This window comes from Arachis ipaensis, chromosome B5, assembly GCF_059453495.1.
Source record: "Arachis ipaensis isolate K30076 ecotype BB chromosome B5, ASM5945349v1, whole genome shotgun sequence".
Lineage (NCBI taxonomy): Eukaryota > Viridiplantae > Streptophyta > Magnoliopsida > Fabales > Fabaceae > Arachis > Arachis ipaensis.
Window position 1 is genome coordinate 127265806 of NC_142440.1, and position 16027 is coordinate 127281832.

A 16027-nucleotide genomic window follows, 5' to 3' on the forward strand; every position below is an offset into this window, starting at 1 on the left:
TTACGCTTTTTTCGTAGAAAATTACATTTTTTCACTCAGAAAAATCCGCTGAATCCAATTCTCACCTTTAAATGTTCGAATTAATATTTCTAAATTTTTCAACCTATTTTGGATAATTAAATTATTATTTTATTTCCAATTAAACGGCTAAATAAATTTTTGGTTCTTACATCCTCCCCACCTAATTAGAAATTTTGTCCCCAAAATTTAGGATTTACCAGGGAATAACTCGGAATAGTCCTTTCACATCTCTGATTCTAACTCCCAAGTGTGCTGCTCTTTTATTCCTGCTCTGCTTCATGCTACTTTTACCAATAGAACCTCTTTTCTGTGCAACTTCTTCACACTAGTGTTATTAATCCTCACCGTTGTGACCCGAAACGTTAAGTTCTCCTTCAATTGAACCGATTCGGGCTCTAATATATGAGACACATCCGGTGTATACTTATGGAGTTGTGACACGTGAAATATGTCATGTAGGTTAGATAGATGTGGTGGCAAAGCCACTTGATAAGCCACCGACCTGATTTGCCTTAATACCTTAAACGGTCCAATGTATCTCGAGTTCAACTTCTTCATTTTGATTGCTCTTCCGATCCCAGTTATTGGAGTAACTTTCAAAAATATGTGTTCACCCTCCCCAAACTCTAAAGGTTTTCTCCGTTGATTCGCATAACTCTTCTGTCTACTTTGCATAGTTAGAATCCTAACTCGAATTTGCTTGATCTGTTCAGTGGTTTTTGCTACTAATTCCAGTCCCAACACACTTGTTTCACCCGTATCATACTAACACAGTGGAAAGTGGCATTTCGTTCATGCAAAGCCTCATACGAAGCTATTTCATTGCTCGCATGAAAGCTGTTGTTATAAGCAAACTCCACCAACGGCATGTAACGGTCCCAACTTTCGGGCTGAGCTAACACACACGCCCTTAGCATATCTTCCAACGTCTGAATAGTACTCTCTGACTGACCATCAATTTGTGGATGATACGTCGTGCTGAGATATAGTCTCGTACCGAAAATCTTTTGAAAAACTCCCCAAAACCTTGACATGAATCGAGGATCTCGATCCTATACTATAGTCGTTGGTACACCGTGCAACCTTACTACCTCCTTGATGTACAGTCTCGCCAATTCTTCCAGTGAATAGCTCATTCAGATAGGTAGAAAGTGAGCGGACTTGGTCAATCGATCCACGATTACCTAAACCGCATCAAATCCCACCCTAGTCCTTGGCAAACCCGTTACAAAATTTCAGACGGTCTCTGATGCTCTTTCTTTACCTTCTGACACGTCAGACATTTGAACACTAATGTAGCTACATCTCTCTTCATCCCAGGCACCAGAACATCTTCTTTAAATCATGGTATATCTTCGTGGTTCCAAGATGAATACAAAATTCAATGTTATGAGCTTCTGCTAATAACTCTTTTCTCAAACTCCCAATGTTCAACATACAAATTCTCCCTTTATATCTCCATATACCATCTCCATCCTTGGTAACCTCTCCTTGCCTTTCTTTTCTAATTGGCTACAACATTTTTTGAAGCTCTTGATCATCCTGTTGGGCCTTGAATTTTTGCTTTGAATGTACTCGAGATGTGCAATTGATTGAAACAAGTCTGCCCGTCTACTTCTCTAATACCTAACTTAAGTTCTGTAAACTCATTTACCAACTCTTCGTCTTTGATCCTCATCCACGCCACCGTCAATGACTTCCTACTCATGGCATCTGCTACAACATTAGCCTTTTGGGATGATAACTCAGTTCAACATCGTAATCTTTCAGTAACTCCATCCATCTTCTTTGGCGAATGTTGAGCTCTTTCTAATCAAAGATGTACTTTAGACTCTTGTGATCATAAAAGACTCTAAACTTCACTCCATATAAATAGTGCCTTCAAATCTTCAATGCAAACATAACCGCCGCCAATTCCAAGTCATGAGTTGGATAATTCACCTCAAGTGGTCTTAGTTGACGCGATGCATAAGCTACTACATTTTTGTGTTGCATTAATACACAACCTAAGCCTTTCAACTTGGCGTCAAAGAAAACTTCAAACAGTTCATGTGGTTCGGGTAAGATTAAAACTAGCGTTGACATCAATTTCTCCTTCAAAGTTTGAAAACTTTCTTCGTACTCTGACATCCACACAAATGGTGCATCTTTTCGAGTTAGCTTTGTCATTGGCAATGCGATTTGTGAAAATCCATGAATGAATATTCGGTATTTTTTGGTAATCCTAAGAAACTCCTAATCTCAGTCATTGTTGTCGATCTCCCCATTCCATCATTGCCTCAACCTTTGAAGGATCCACTACTATTCCTCCTTTACTCACGACATGACCTAAGAACTTTACCTCTTCCTTCCAAAACTTACACTTCGATAACTTTGCATAAAGCTTCCTCTCCTTTAGAATTTGCAACACTATCCTTAGATGCTCCTCATGCTCCTTCAGCGTTTTTGAATAAATCAAGATGTCATCTATGAACACCACCATAAACTTATCCACAAAGGGATAAAATACTCTGTTCATGTAATCTATGAACACTGCAGGTGCATTCATCAATCTAAAGGACATCACCGCGTATTCATAATGACCATAACATGTTCTGAATGCAGTTGACGATCGGAATTTCTATCGGTAAAGAATTTTCACAAATATATAATCGCGTTGTAGATATAGTTTCTAAACCAACAGAAAATCCTTTCGTACAAAATTTTTGTTTGTCACTTAAGTAAACCCAATAAAAATAAATAACCGAAGTAGTCAAACCTCGGGTCGTCTTCTCAAGAAACTGCAGGGAGGTGTTCTTATTATTAGTTATGAAAAATAGTGTTTTTGGGTTTTAAAAGGTTTGAACAAGGGAAATAAATTGCAGGAATTAATAAATTAATAACTAATAAAACTCTTGGCAAGGTATGAAAATTTGGAAGTCCTATCCTAGTTATCCTTATCGATGGTGATGAGAATTGAGTTTTAATCCCACTTAGTTAACCTTTACTAAAGCAAAGGAAAGTCAAGTGGACTAATTAGTTTGATCCTCAAGTCCTAGCCAACTCCTAAAAAAGGACTAGAGTTATCGGAATTCAATTCAATTAGCAAAAATAACAATTATCAATCACGATGAGTTTGATAACTCAAGAGTCTCCAATTAATCAATTAAAGCCAAGAATATAAAAAGCTAAATAAGAATCATAAATCTGAAATACCTCAGTTTATATTAAATAAAGAATCAATCTAAATATAAAGAGTTCATAAACTAAATTGAGAAAATAAGTAAAAGGAACATTGAACCTGGAACTCAAAAGAAATTGTAAGTTGAAATAATAAGAAATCCTAAATCCTTTAAGAGGAATCCTAATCCTAAATCCTAAGAGAGAGGGGAGAGCCTCTCTCTCTCTAAGACTACATCTAAATTATGAAAAGTGAATTATTATGAATGTATGTTGTGTGATGAATGGATGCATTCCCCCACTTTATAGCCTCTAATCTGTGTATTCCGGGCCAAAAACTGGGTCAAAAACAGCCCAAAAATCGCTCCCAACAATTTCTGGTACGTACAGGTTGCGGCAAAGTGACGCGGAAGCATCGTCCACGCGTTTGCGTGGGTTGAATTTCGCAGATGTAACGCGTGCGTGTCATCCACGCATCCGCGTCACCTAACTTTGAGGCATCTATGGCAAATTATATATTTTTGCGAAGCCCCGGATGTTAGCTTTCCAACGCAACTAGAACCGCATCATTTGGACCTCTGTAGCTCAAGTTATGGTCGATTTAGTGCGAGAGGGTCAGGCTGGACAGCTTAGCAATTTCTTCAACTTCTTGTATTCCTTCCACTTTTGCATGCTTCCTTTCCATCTTCCGAGTCATTCCTGCCCTGTAATCTCTGAAATCACTTAACGCACATATCAAGGCATCGAATGGTAATAAGAGAAGATTAATATTAGCAAATATAAGGCCAAAGAAGCATGTTTTCAATCATAGCATAAAATCAGGAAGGAGAATGTAAAACATGCATTTTGTATGAACAAGTGTATGAAAGATTGATAAAATCCACTCAATTGAGCAAAATATAAACCATAAAATAGTGGTTTATCAACCTCCCCACACTTAAACAATAGCATGTCCTCATACTAAGCTCAAGAGAAGCTATAAGGGAGTGAAGAGGAATGGTAAAATGCATGAAATGCAACCTATCTATATGAATGCAACTACATGCAAAATGTTTCTACCTACTTGGTTAAAAGTAAATAAGCTCTTCAAGACAAACATAAATCAGATTTCACTAATTCAAATTATACAATAAAAGATAAGTAAACTTGTAAGAAGATAGCTCATGAAAGTAGGGAACATAGAATCAAGCATTGAACCCTCACTGGTAGTGTATATGCACTCTAATCACTCAAGTGTCTAGGGTTAATCACTCTACTCTTCTCTAATCATGCTTTCTAAATTTGTTCTTCATCTAACTAATCAACAAAAATTTAATGTACCAATGCAAACATCATGAGGTCTTTTTAGGGTTGTAATGGGGCTGAGGTAAATGTAAGGATATATATATATATATATATATATATATATATATATATATATATATATATATATATATATATATATATATATATATATATATATATATATATATATATATATATAAGGCTAAGTGAGCTAACAAAGTGAATCCTTGATTAGTTTAAGATCTCACCTAACATGTACATACTTTATATAATTTAAAATGCTTTACCTAACTACCCAAATTTTTTCCACTTTTGTATTACATGTTCATGTATCAAACTTATTTTTTTGAATTTTGTCCCATGTGCGTTGATCCTTTTTATTTTGTATTTGGGGTAATTCATATATATTTTTTTTGTATTCCCTTATTTAATTACTTAAAATTTTTTTTTCAATGCACATGGTGATTTAATTATTTTGATTTCACATGAGCATGCTTCCCAAATTTTCAAATAACTTATTCAATTTAATTTCTCCTTTTTTTTCTATCATCCCATGATCCCATAAAATTTTTCATACTTAAATTATACACAATATCTATCTTAAGCTAACCAAGGATTCAATTTGGGATTTTTAATTTGTTTTTCTGCTTAAGGCTAGTAATGTGGTTATAAAACAGAAGGGGATTAAAAAGCTCAAAGTGGCTAACAAAGGTGACATAAAAGGGTAGGCTTATTTGGGATAAGTGAGTGAAAACAAGTAATGGCCTCAATCATATGCAAGCATGTAAATACACTAAATAATGGACATATAGAGTGGAACAAAGTAAATATTGCAATTATAGAGAAGAAAACACACAAGAATAAATTATTTATGGTTAACTATTATAACCATGTAATTAATCTCAAAATCTCACAGGTTGTGTGTTCTTTGGCTCAAAAACCATGTTCCAAATATAACTTCAAACAAATTTAGCACATAGAAAATTTTAATTTTTTTATTTAAATTAGTGAATTTTTTTTTTCAAAAATAGGGTTCTAGAAAGAAACTTATTATTTTTCAACCAAGTAGTATTTAAATGCAAACAATCAACTAGACATGCAATCTATTATGCAATGCAACAATGAACTAATGAAGAAAATAAGACATTGGTATTGAGAAGAGAATAACTAACCCATGGAGATCAGTATCGACCTCCCCACACTTAAAGATTGCACCGTCCTCGATGCATGCTGAGATGTACAAGTGGATGGGTTGTTCCAACTGGCGCTTTCCTCCGAAGATTTTACAGATGGACTTGTCTGTTTCCCCATGTAAACGTCTTCCGGTTCCCTTTTGGGTGGCCATCCTGAAAGAAAAAGGGAAGAAAAGTAACCCAGAAATAAAGATAAGAAAATAAATGAAGTATGGGTAGGTTAATGCCAAATGATAAGGGTCTCATTTACATGGAAGCTTCAACATATACGTGAGAAAATAATAGAAGCACATGGCAAATCAAAAGTACAAAAATTGCAATAATGAGGAGGAGTGTGGGTAATGAAAGACAGTATATGTTTATATCAATGCAAAAGGAGCACCGGTATTATAAAAGAATAGCATTGACTTATGAATAATAATACTCAATCAGAATAAAACAAGTCATGATGCACCAGAATAATTTAAGAAAAGATGTAACAGTTGAATAAGAAAATTTAACACCAATGGAAAAACAATAAATTTAGAAAAGAAAAATAAAAATATGCACAAAATTAAAATGCAATGAATGAAAGTATGCAAATAAATTAAGTAAAATAGAATGAAGGTGAAAAAGAATGAGAAGTGAAAGAGATAAAGTAAGAAAGAAAGAAGAAAGAAGGAAATATAGAAGAAATTAGGATTAGAAAAGAAAAGATAAGATAATTGGCGCTGATTTGGATAAGTTGTGCGGTGCAGGCGACGCAGACGCGTGAGTGACGCGGTCGCGTGGTGTGCGATAAGGTCAGGTGACGCGGACGCGTGGGTCACGCGATTGCGTGGCCTGATTTGTGCGATTGGTGCGAGTGCAGCCTCGCGTTCGCGCAACTCTCTATTCGAAACTCTTTTTGCCAAATTTTTGGGTGACGCGGTTGCATGGTTGACGCGATCGCGTGGATGGCCATTTTTGGAAAACGACGCAGCCGCGTGGGGAATGCGTTCGCGTGGGAGGGCTTGGGCTTCCAGCACGAGTCCAGCCCCATTCCAGCCCAACATACTGCCATACACCCCTTTACGTCGATTTTACAGAGCCACGCGTTCGCGTGGGTGACGCGGACGCGTGATCATATTTGTGCCTAAGGCACGCCTCCAGCCACGCTTTCGCGTGACTCTCTGTTCACTTTTCTTTTCTTCCTAATGCACCTGTGACGTGGACGCGTCAGCAACGCTTACGCGTCGCGTGCGTTTTTTTTAATGTAAAAAAATGCAGAATGCAGAATGCAGATGCTTATGCAAAATTTATGAATGACCACTAATAAAAATGAAAATAAAATAAAATAAAACTAAGAATAAAAATGAAAGATCATACCATGGTGGGTTGTCTCCCACCTAGCACTTTTAGTTATTGTCCTTAAGTTGGACATTTGGAGAGTCCTTTGTTATGGTGGCTTGTGCTTGAACTCATCCAGAAATCTCCACCAATGTTTGTGATTCCAATGGCCTCTGGGGTCCCAAACTAGGCACAGAAAGCCTTCAAGCAGGTTAAAGCAAGTGACAAGGTCCCAAGAGTGTTGATTTCTAGACTGAATTCTGGGGTCCCAAACCTTGCTTTTGCACCCGTCTTCTTGTTGATCATTAGTGTTCCAACCGGGTGGCAGGCAATCTAAATTCTCACTAAAGCGGCCAAACAACTTCCTAGACCCATTCAGTTGAGCTTTACACCAACCTTTGCATTTAAGCTTTGAGCTTTCCACCATATTGAATCTTGCATGACGACTCCTACCACTAACCATCTCCCTCTTACTCTTAAAGCCACAAAGAGCTCTAAGCTGACCATCTGTTTCAAGCAAAGCATATTCAAGTGAGCTAATTAAGCTTAGAGATGAGAGATTTACCCACTTGAATGAAGGGATGGATGGTGATGGCTTTGGAGAAGAGGTCTCCAGCAACCTTGGCAAGATGATTTCCAGCTCCATTCCCTTGGGCTATTCTTTGACAACTTCCACCTCTTTGCAAGCTTCTTCAATTTCAACCTCTTCCTCTTGGTAGATTTCTTCCAATTCAGTCTCTTCTTCATTACTTACCAAGGCATAGGAGGTTGTGCTTCTTCTTCTTGAATCTCCATCTCAAGTCCAATGGGAGAGGATTCAATTGTAGATAAGAATTCATTAATGATTGAATCCATCTCTTGATCATCCTCTTCAAAGTCTTCAACCATGATATGCTTTGGAGGTTGTACACCCTCCTCAACATCAATTTCAAACACCTTAGAAGGGGGCTCTATGACTTGAGTTTTCCACGGAGGTTCTGCATCTCCCAAGTCTTCAACTACTTCTTCCTCTTCAACGATCACGGCTTCCTCTAATTGTCCCAATACAAAGTCGTGCTACTCATTGTCCACCGGAGTTTCTAGTGTCTCTTTCATGCTACGTTCTTCAGTAGATTCTCCATATGAAACCGTGGGGGTTCCTTGAGTGTTCAGATGTTGGGAAGCTAATTGATTTACTACCTCGATTAAGGCAGTCACTAATTCCAATACATTCCTTTTCATCTTCGCTTGCCCTTGAAGAAGACGACAAAGGATGTCATCAATTGGAAATTGGGGTGGATATGAGGGTTCATTATTTTGGAGAAAGGGTTCATAATAGGAAGGTGGTTCTTCTTGATAAGGATATGGAGATGGTGAATATTGAGGTGGTGGTTCTGGGTGTGGTTCATATGGTGGTTGGTATGGTGGATACAAGTTAGGGTCATATGGTGGTGTTTGGTGGTAAGGGGCTTGTGAGTATGGTGGTTCAAAGTTATGTTGAGGAGATGGTTCATAAGTATATGGCGGGGCTTGTTGGTAACTACAAGGGGGTCCACCATAGTCATCATTTTGGTATGCATCACAGAATGGTTGTTGGTTATAGCAGTTTGGTGGGTGTCGGTTGTCACGAAAGGGTCCACCATAACAATTGTCTTGGCATGCATTGTAGGATAGTCTTTGTCTGTGGTATTGTGGAAGGTGTTGCTGCCAGAAGGGTTGATCAGATCCTCGTGGCTCTTTCCATCTCTGATTATTTTGACCTTGATGCATGTTCCTGTTATAATTCCCATTCCTTGCAACAACATTGGAACCAAACTTGAAACTAGAGGGGTGAAAATTCATAGTAGCTAATAAAAATTAAAAATAAAAACAAATAAACAAGCAAAGAAAAATAAAATAAAATAAAATAAAATAAAATAAATAAGAGAAAATGTTTGAAAAAGATTTGATTTTAAGATTATAAAAGATAAGATAAGTTAGGTAAGAGAAGATAAGTTTTTAAATTAAAAGGTTTTGAAATTTAAATTTTTGAATTTGAAAATTAAATTTTGAATTTTAAATTTTGAAATTTTAATTTTAAAGTTTGAAATTTGAAATTTGAATTTTAAATTTTGAAATTTGAATTTTGAAATTTGAAAGTTGAAATTTGAAATTTGAAATAAGATAAGATAAGATTTTGAAAAAGATATGATTTTTGAAAAAGATTTGAATTTTGAAATTTAAAACTAAGATAAGATAAGATAAAAAATTTTAAAATAAAAATCTGAAATTTTTTGTTTTTCGAAAAAATCAATTTAAAAGTAAATATTTACAATAACCAATAATAAGGCACATGTTTGCAATTCCCCGGCAACGGCGCCATTTTGACGATCAGAATTTCTATCGGTAAAAAATTTTCACAAATATATAATCGCGTTGTAGATATAGCTTCTAAACCAACAGAAAACCCTTTCGTACAAAAGTTTTGTTTGTCACTTAAGCAAACCCAATAAAAATAAATAACCGAAGTATTCAAACCTCGGGTCGTCTTCTCAAGGAACTGCAGGGAGGTGTTCTTATTATTAGTTATGGAAAATAGTATTTTTGGGTTTTAAAAGGTTTGAACAAGGGAAATAAATTGCAGGAATTAATAAATTAATAACTAATAAAACTCTTGGCAAGGTATGAAAATTTGGAAGTCCTATCCTAGTTATCCTTATCGATGGTGATGAGAATTGAGTTTTAATCCCACTTAGTTAACCTTTACTAAAGTAAAGGAAAGTCAAGTGGACTAATTAGTTTGATCCTCAAGTCCTAGCCAACTCCTAAGAAAGGAATAGAGTTATCGGAATTCAATTCAATTAGCAAAAATAACAATTATCAATCACAATGATTTTGATAACTCAAGAGTCTCTAATTAATCAATTAAAGCCAAGAATATAAAAAGCTAAATAAGAATCATAAATCTGAAATACCTCAGTTTATATTAAATAAAGAATCAATCTAAACATAAAGAGTTCATAAACTAAATTGAGAAAATAAGTAAAAGAAACATTGAACCTGGAACTCAAAAGAAATTGTAAGTTTAAATAATAAGAAATCCTAATCCTAAATCCTAAGAGAGAAAGGAGAGCCTCTTTCTCTCTAAAACTACATCTAAATTATGAAAAGTGAATTATTATGAATGTATGTTGTATGATGAATGGATGCATTCTCCCACTTTATAGCCTCTAATTTGTGTGTTCCAGGACAAAAACTGGGTCAAAAACATCCCAGAAATTGCTCCCAGCGATTTCTAGTACGTACAGGTTGCGGCAAAGTGACGCGGAAGCGTCGTCCACGCGTTTGCGTGGGTTGAATTTCGCAGATGCGACGCGTGCGCGTCATCCACGCGTCTGCATCGCCTAAATTCGGGGCAGCTATGACAAATTATATATTGTTGCGAAGCCCCGGATGTTAGCTTTCCAACGCAACTGGAACCGCATCATTTGGACCTCTGTAGCTCAAGTTATGGTTGATTTAGTACGAGAGGGTTAGGCTGGACCGCTTAGCAATTTCTTCAACTTCTTGTATTCCTTCCACTTTTGCATGCTTCCTTTCCATCCTCCGAGTCATTCCTGCCCTGTAATCTCTGAAATCACTTAACGCACTTATCAAGGCATCGAATGGTAATAAGAGAAGATTAATATTAGCAAATATAAGGCCAAAGAAGCATGTTTTCAATCATAGCACAAAATCAGGAAGGAGAATGTAAAACATGCATTTTGTATGAACAAGTGTATGAAAGATTGATAAAATCCACTCAATTGAACATAAGATAAACCATAAAATAGTGGTTTATCAGCAGTCTTTGGAATATCCTCCTCCTTCACCCTTATTTGGTGATAACCTAACCTCAAATCGATCTTCGAGAACACTCTAGCTCCTTGCAACTAATCCATTAAGTCATCGATCCTCGACAATGGGTACTTGCTCTTCACCATCATCTTGTTCAACTATCGTGGGTCCATACAAAGTCGCATTCCTCCGTCTTTCTTTTTTACCAATAAAACTGGTGCTCCCACGGAAACACACTCAGTCGAATGAACCTCTTATTCAGAAATTTTTTCAACTGAGTTTTAAGTTCAGCCAGCTCTATCGAAGCCATCCTATACAGCGCAATTGAAACTGGACCTAGTTCCGGTACCAAGTCTATCACAAATTCAATTTTCCTTTGATGTGAGAATTAAGAAATATCTTCAAGAAACACTTTGGAAAACTCCTTAACTACGAAAATTTGGTCTAACCTCTGCTCATTGCCTAACGCATTCACGGCTAAAAGAATATAACTTTGACATTCTTCCTTACTATAGTTCACTATCACAGAGTTCAAATAGTAGCCCTTAGCTACAATTGATCCTCTTTCTCCTTCCGACATAAACCGAATCAATTGCTCAAAGCAATCCAACAACACACGATTCTTTGACAACCAATCAAATCCCAAAATATCTACAACCCAAACAATGGCCAGGAAATGAAGTCATGAATAAAGAGTCTATCCTCTATCTGGAAAAGTATCTGCCTACAACGTAACCTCGTTACAACTGTTTGGGACAGGATATGTAAAATCCACAAAATTAGTAAATAATTAGCCAGTAAATTAATTATTAATCTAAGAAATTAGAAAATAGAATTTTATAATTTAATAAGGTAGAGCTAATTAAAATAAAAAATTTTGACACTAATTGTAAAAATTTCGGCCCAATTGGGCCGAACGGACTGAATTGGACCCGTATTGGGTCAAAGGCCCAACCTAACTTAATGAAGCAAAATAGCTTCAGCTCTCTCTTCCTCTCTCATTATGAAACACGCTTGAAATACTTTGGGGGAGGAGAAGGAAAATCTCAAACCCTTGATTTCGGTGTTTAGGTTCGAATTAACTTGCGGGTATTATCAGGTTTAGCTCACTTGAGCTGTGGAATAGGTAAGCACCCTCAAACCCTTGGTATATATATTGAATTAGTGAACTCCATTTTGACTATAGTGGTAATTATGATAATAGATTGAAATTGATTGTTGGATGGAGTCGATTTGAAAATTTGGAAGCTTGATATCAATATTTAGAGGTTGGGTTTCATTGGTGAGGGGCCACAAATATAATTTCTGCAAAATAGGATAGTCATGCGTGCGCATGACACCCGCGTATGCATAAATGCTGAATTTGCATTGTCGCGTACGCAAACATTCAGGCAGCAAGATTTTCTCGCGTACAGGTGCCATCTGCCGCGTACGCGCTTCTTCAAAATGCGTGTGCATGAGTACTAGACAGAGCTATTTTCTCGCATATGCATGGCCTCTGTATAGGCATAAATGTGGATTTTTCCAAAAAAAAGCTACTAAGTGCAGAAAATTCAGTTTTTACACACAACTTCAAATGCGTATAACTTTTTCGTTAAATATTATTTTTCATCCGTTCTTCGAACAACATAAACTACACAGACTAAATTTTCATTCAAGATAAGTTTCAATAATATTTGGGTTCCAAAAACTAAGTTATGCCCCGTTGAATTTTGTCAAAAACAAGTTTTTTGCCAAATTAGCAAAGTCCTCTAGTTTTTAAAATACTCAAACCAAATCACAATTTTACCATACCAAATCAATACCAATACACTCTTCAATCATTTCTCAAGTATTCAAACACCTAAATCATTCAACTCTCACCTTATCTACTCATTCAACAATTTCTATTCCAACTGAAATCACATCAATACTCATCAATTTTCTATACATCGTCATCAACACCAACATTTATCATTCACAATTCCAACAATTATCAATTTTTCACATTCAATTGTATCACAATCACCCGAGTTTACCCAGTCATGGTCTCTGGCCCAAATTTTACCAATTCTCATTCAATTAATCATATATCACATTATCATCAATCATCATTAAACTCCATATCATCATTCATAAATAACCATTTCCAAAAATTCTCAATTTCAAATATAATCCCACCAACACTCATCAAGCATCAACAAGCTTCATCTCATCATACCAAACTCAATCATATACATCAATCTCCATTCACGCATCATACATATTCAATTAACCAATGCAAATAATTCAAACCTATTTTAGGGTCAACTAGTCTAAGTTTCACACAACATTATATATTAACTAAAGGAAACCGAAACCATACCTTGGCCAATTTCTTACCAAGAACAAAACACCAAAAGCCTTTTCTACAAGATTTTCAATCTTCCAAGCCAAAATCAACAAGTCCCAGCCGCAATATATCAATCCCAAGCACTCAAATTCTTCAATTCAACTCCAATCAACATACATTCTCAATCTAATACCATACAAGTTCAAAAATTAACACTAGGGCTCTTATTATTCAACTAAACACAAGGGTTTAGTGATACTTTACCTTGTCCAATAAATCTTGAGGTGAAACCCACTAATATCCAAGCTAGATTATACCTAAACAACAAAATCACAAAGAATCTCAATACCCAAAAACTATTTTCGAGTATGACATAGGGCAGAGGAATGGATCTAGAAACTCGAGTTTCTTATCAACTTTGTTCAGTTAAAATCAAAGAGCTCAACGAGACGAACGCATGGCAGCAAATGGCACACCAATCAGAGCTCTAGACACAATATATAATCAAAAGAAGATGAAAGTGAATAGTGCTCTCTCTAAGGTTCTTCCTTTTCAATCTCAGCTGCTCCCTCCCTCTCTAGTGCTGAAATGAGGCTAAACTTATATATGTTGGGTTTGGGCCCAACTTGGGCTCGATCCAATCGGTTTGCATTTTTAGCTCGTTTGGCCAATCCCGGGCCAAAACATTTAAAATAAGTGTTCAATTTTCTATTCTAAATATTTCTCTAAGTATTTCTGCCAGTTTTTATTTTCTCATGCGCAGTTTTTATTCACTCGAAAAAATCCGCTGAATCCAAGTCTCACCTTTAAATTTTCAAATTAATATTTTTAAATTTTCTAACCTATTCTGGACAATTAAATTATTATTTTATATTCAATTAAATGGCTAAATAAATTTTTGGTTCTTACACTTAGGGTGTATAACATTTTCTCTTCCCAACTTCATCCTAATTCCTGGGATTTCTTAGAGATTTTCCAGCTTTTTTGTCAAGAACTCGACGTTCCTCCTTCACTGAAGGTCTTCTATTACCTCTTCTTTCTCACCAAATCTTTTAGCTCCAAAAAATAAGGCTGGATCTCTTTTCGAGCTATTCAGGGGAGGAAAATCTTTTCTATTTTTGATGATTTCTTTCATGATTTTAAAAATTACATCTTCAGGATTTGTGCTATTGAGGGTGTCTGACCTTTCTTTCTGAGTGAGAGAGATGAACCCATTTTCCTTTGTATTGGAAGAAGAGCCCTGTAATATTGAAATATAACTTGGATGATCTAGAAGAGGTCGAAGAGAGTGCAATAGCTTTATTCCAGGAGTGTTGGGGCTGAGCTCCTTATCTAGATACCAAGAGATTTTTAGGAAACCCAAGCCAATTTCAATCAGAGCTAGGTAGCCTTCCCTTAATTTTTGTAGATACTTTTTTGTTTGATTATTTCATAGATGACTAATGTAACCTATCTTTCACGTCATCCAGAAAAGATGACTCCTAAAGTTGTTATGAAAACTCTTCGAATAGCTAGAAACAATGTTGTTACCCGAAATATACAACTAAAAGAGGCCGGTGAATCTGCTGATATTTTCTCTCCTTCTAAGTTAGACTCGGGTGCCTCAGTTTCTATAAAAATTATTTCTAATCTGACTCCCCAACCAACCCCTCCTCCCTCTAGCTCGATAAAACAAATAGCTCTTACTCCACCTTCTAAAATGTCGAGCTAAACTTTAAAAAGCGTAAGACTTTAAAACTGGGGGGTATTTATGAGTAGAGCTTTAATGCCATTGCTTAGAGTGAGGAACACATCCTTTCCCATAGTTTATTTAATATGGATGATGTTTCTATAAAGATTGAAGAACTGGAGATTGATGGTTTAGAAGTTATAGTAAACTCTCGTTGCAAGTATAGTTACTAAACTAAGCAATCAACCTTTCTTACAAATATTTTGGTTGTCACAAGTAACAAATCCCTTTAAAATTGATAACCGAAGTATTTAAACCTCGGATAGTCTTCTCAAGGAACTGCAGAAAAGTATGTTCTTATTATTGGTTATGAAGATTGTAAATTGGGGTCTTTGAAAATAAGGAATGAGTAATTTTAAATGGCAAATAAAATAAATAAATAACTGTAAAATAAACTCTTGGCAAGGTATAAGAAATTGAAAGTCCTATCCTAGTTATCCTTATCAATGGTGATGAGAATTGAGTCTTAATCCCACTTAGTTAACCTTTACTAAAGCAAAGGAAGGTCAAGTGACTAATTAGTTTGATCTTCAGATACTAGTTAATTCCTAATAAAGGATTGGGATTATTGAAGTTCAATTCAATTAGCAAAGATAACAATTATCAATCATGTTGAGTTTGATAACTCATGAGTTATTGATTTCTTAACCAAGACCAAAAAGGGGAAAAAGTAAATCTGTTGGAATAAAAATGTCTTCAGATTGGAAATAACAATAATGTGAATAAAAGAAAGTAATCATAAACTGAAATACCTCAAATATCATTAATTAAGAGAATTATCTGTAACATAGAAGAATTCATAAATTAAATTAAGAGAATAATTAAAAAGAAATATTGAACCTGATGAAAAGAGATAATCTTGAAAGCAAAAGAAATCCTAATTCTAAATCCTAAAAGAGAGAGGAGAGGACCTCTCTCTTAAAACTACATCTAAATCATCAAAAGTAACTAATTGGAAACTCTCCTTTTAATGGATGCATTTCCCCACTTCATAACTTCTTATCTGTGCCTTCTGGACTTGGATTTGGGCCAAAAAGGGCTTCAGAAATCGCTGGGAGTATTTTTTGTAATTTTTGGTGCGTGGCCTCTGTCACGTGTCCGCGTGGGTCACGCGGTCGTGTCAATTGGAGTTTTCCTTGTCATGCGTTCGCTTCGGTCAAGCGCCCGCGTCATCTGCGTTTTGCTCGTGGCGCGTGATCGTATTATTCACGCATTCACGTCGCTGCC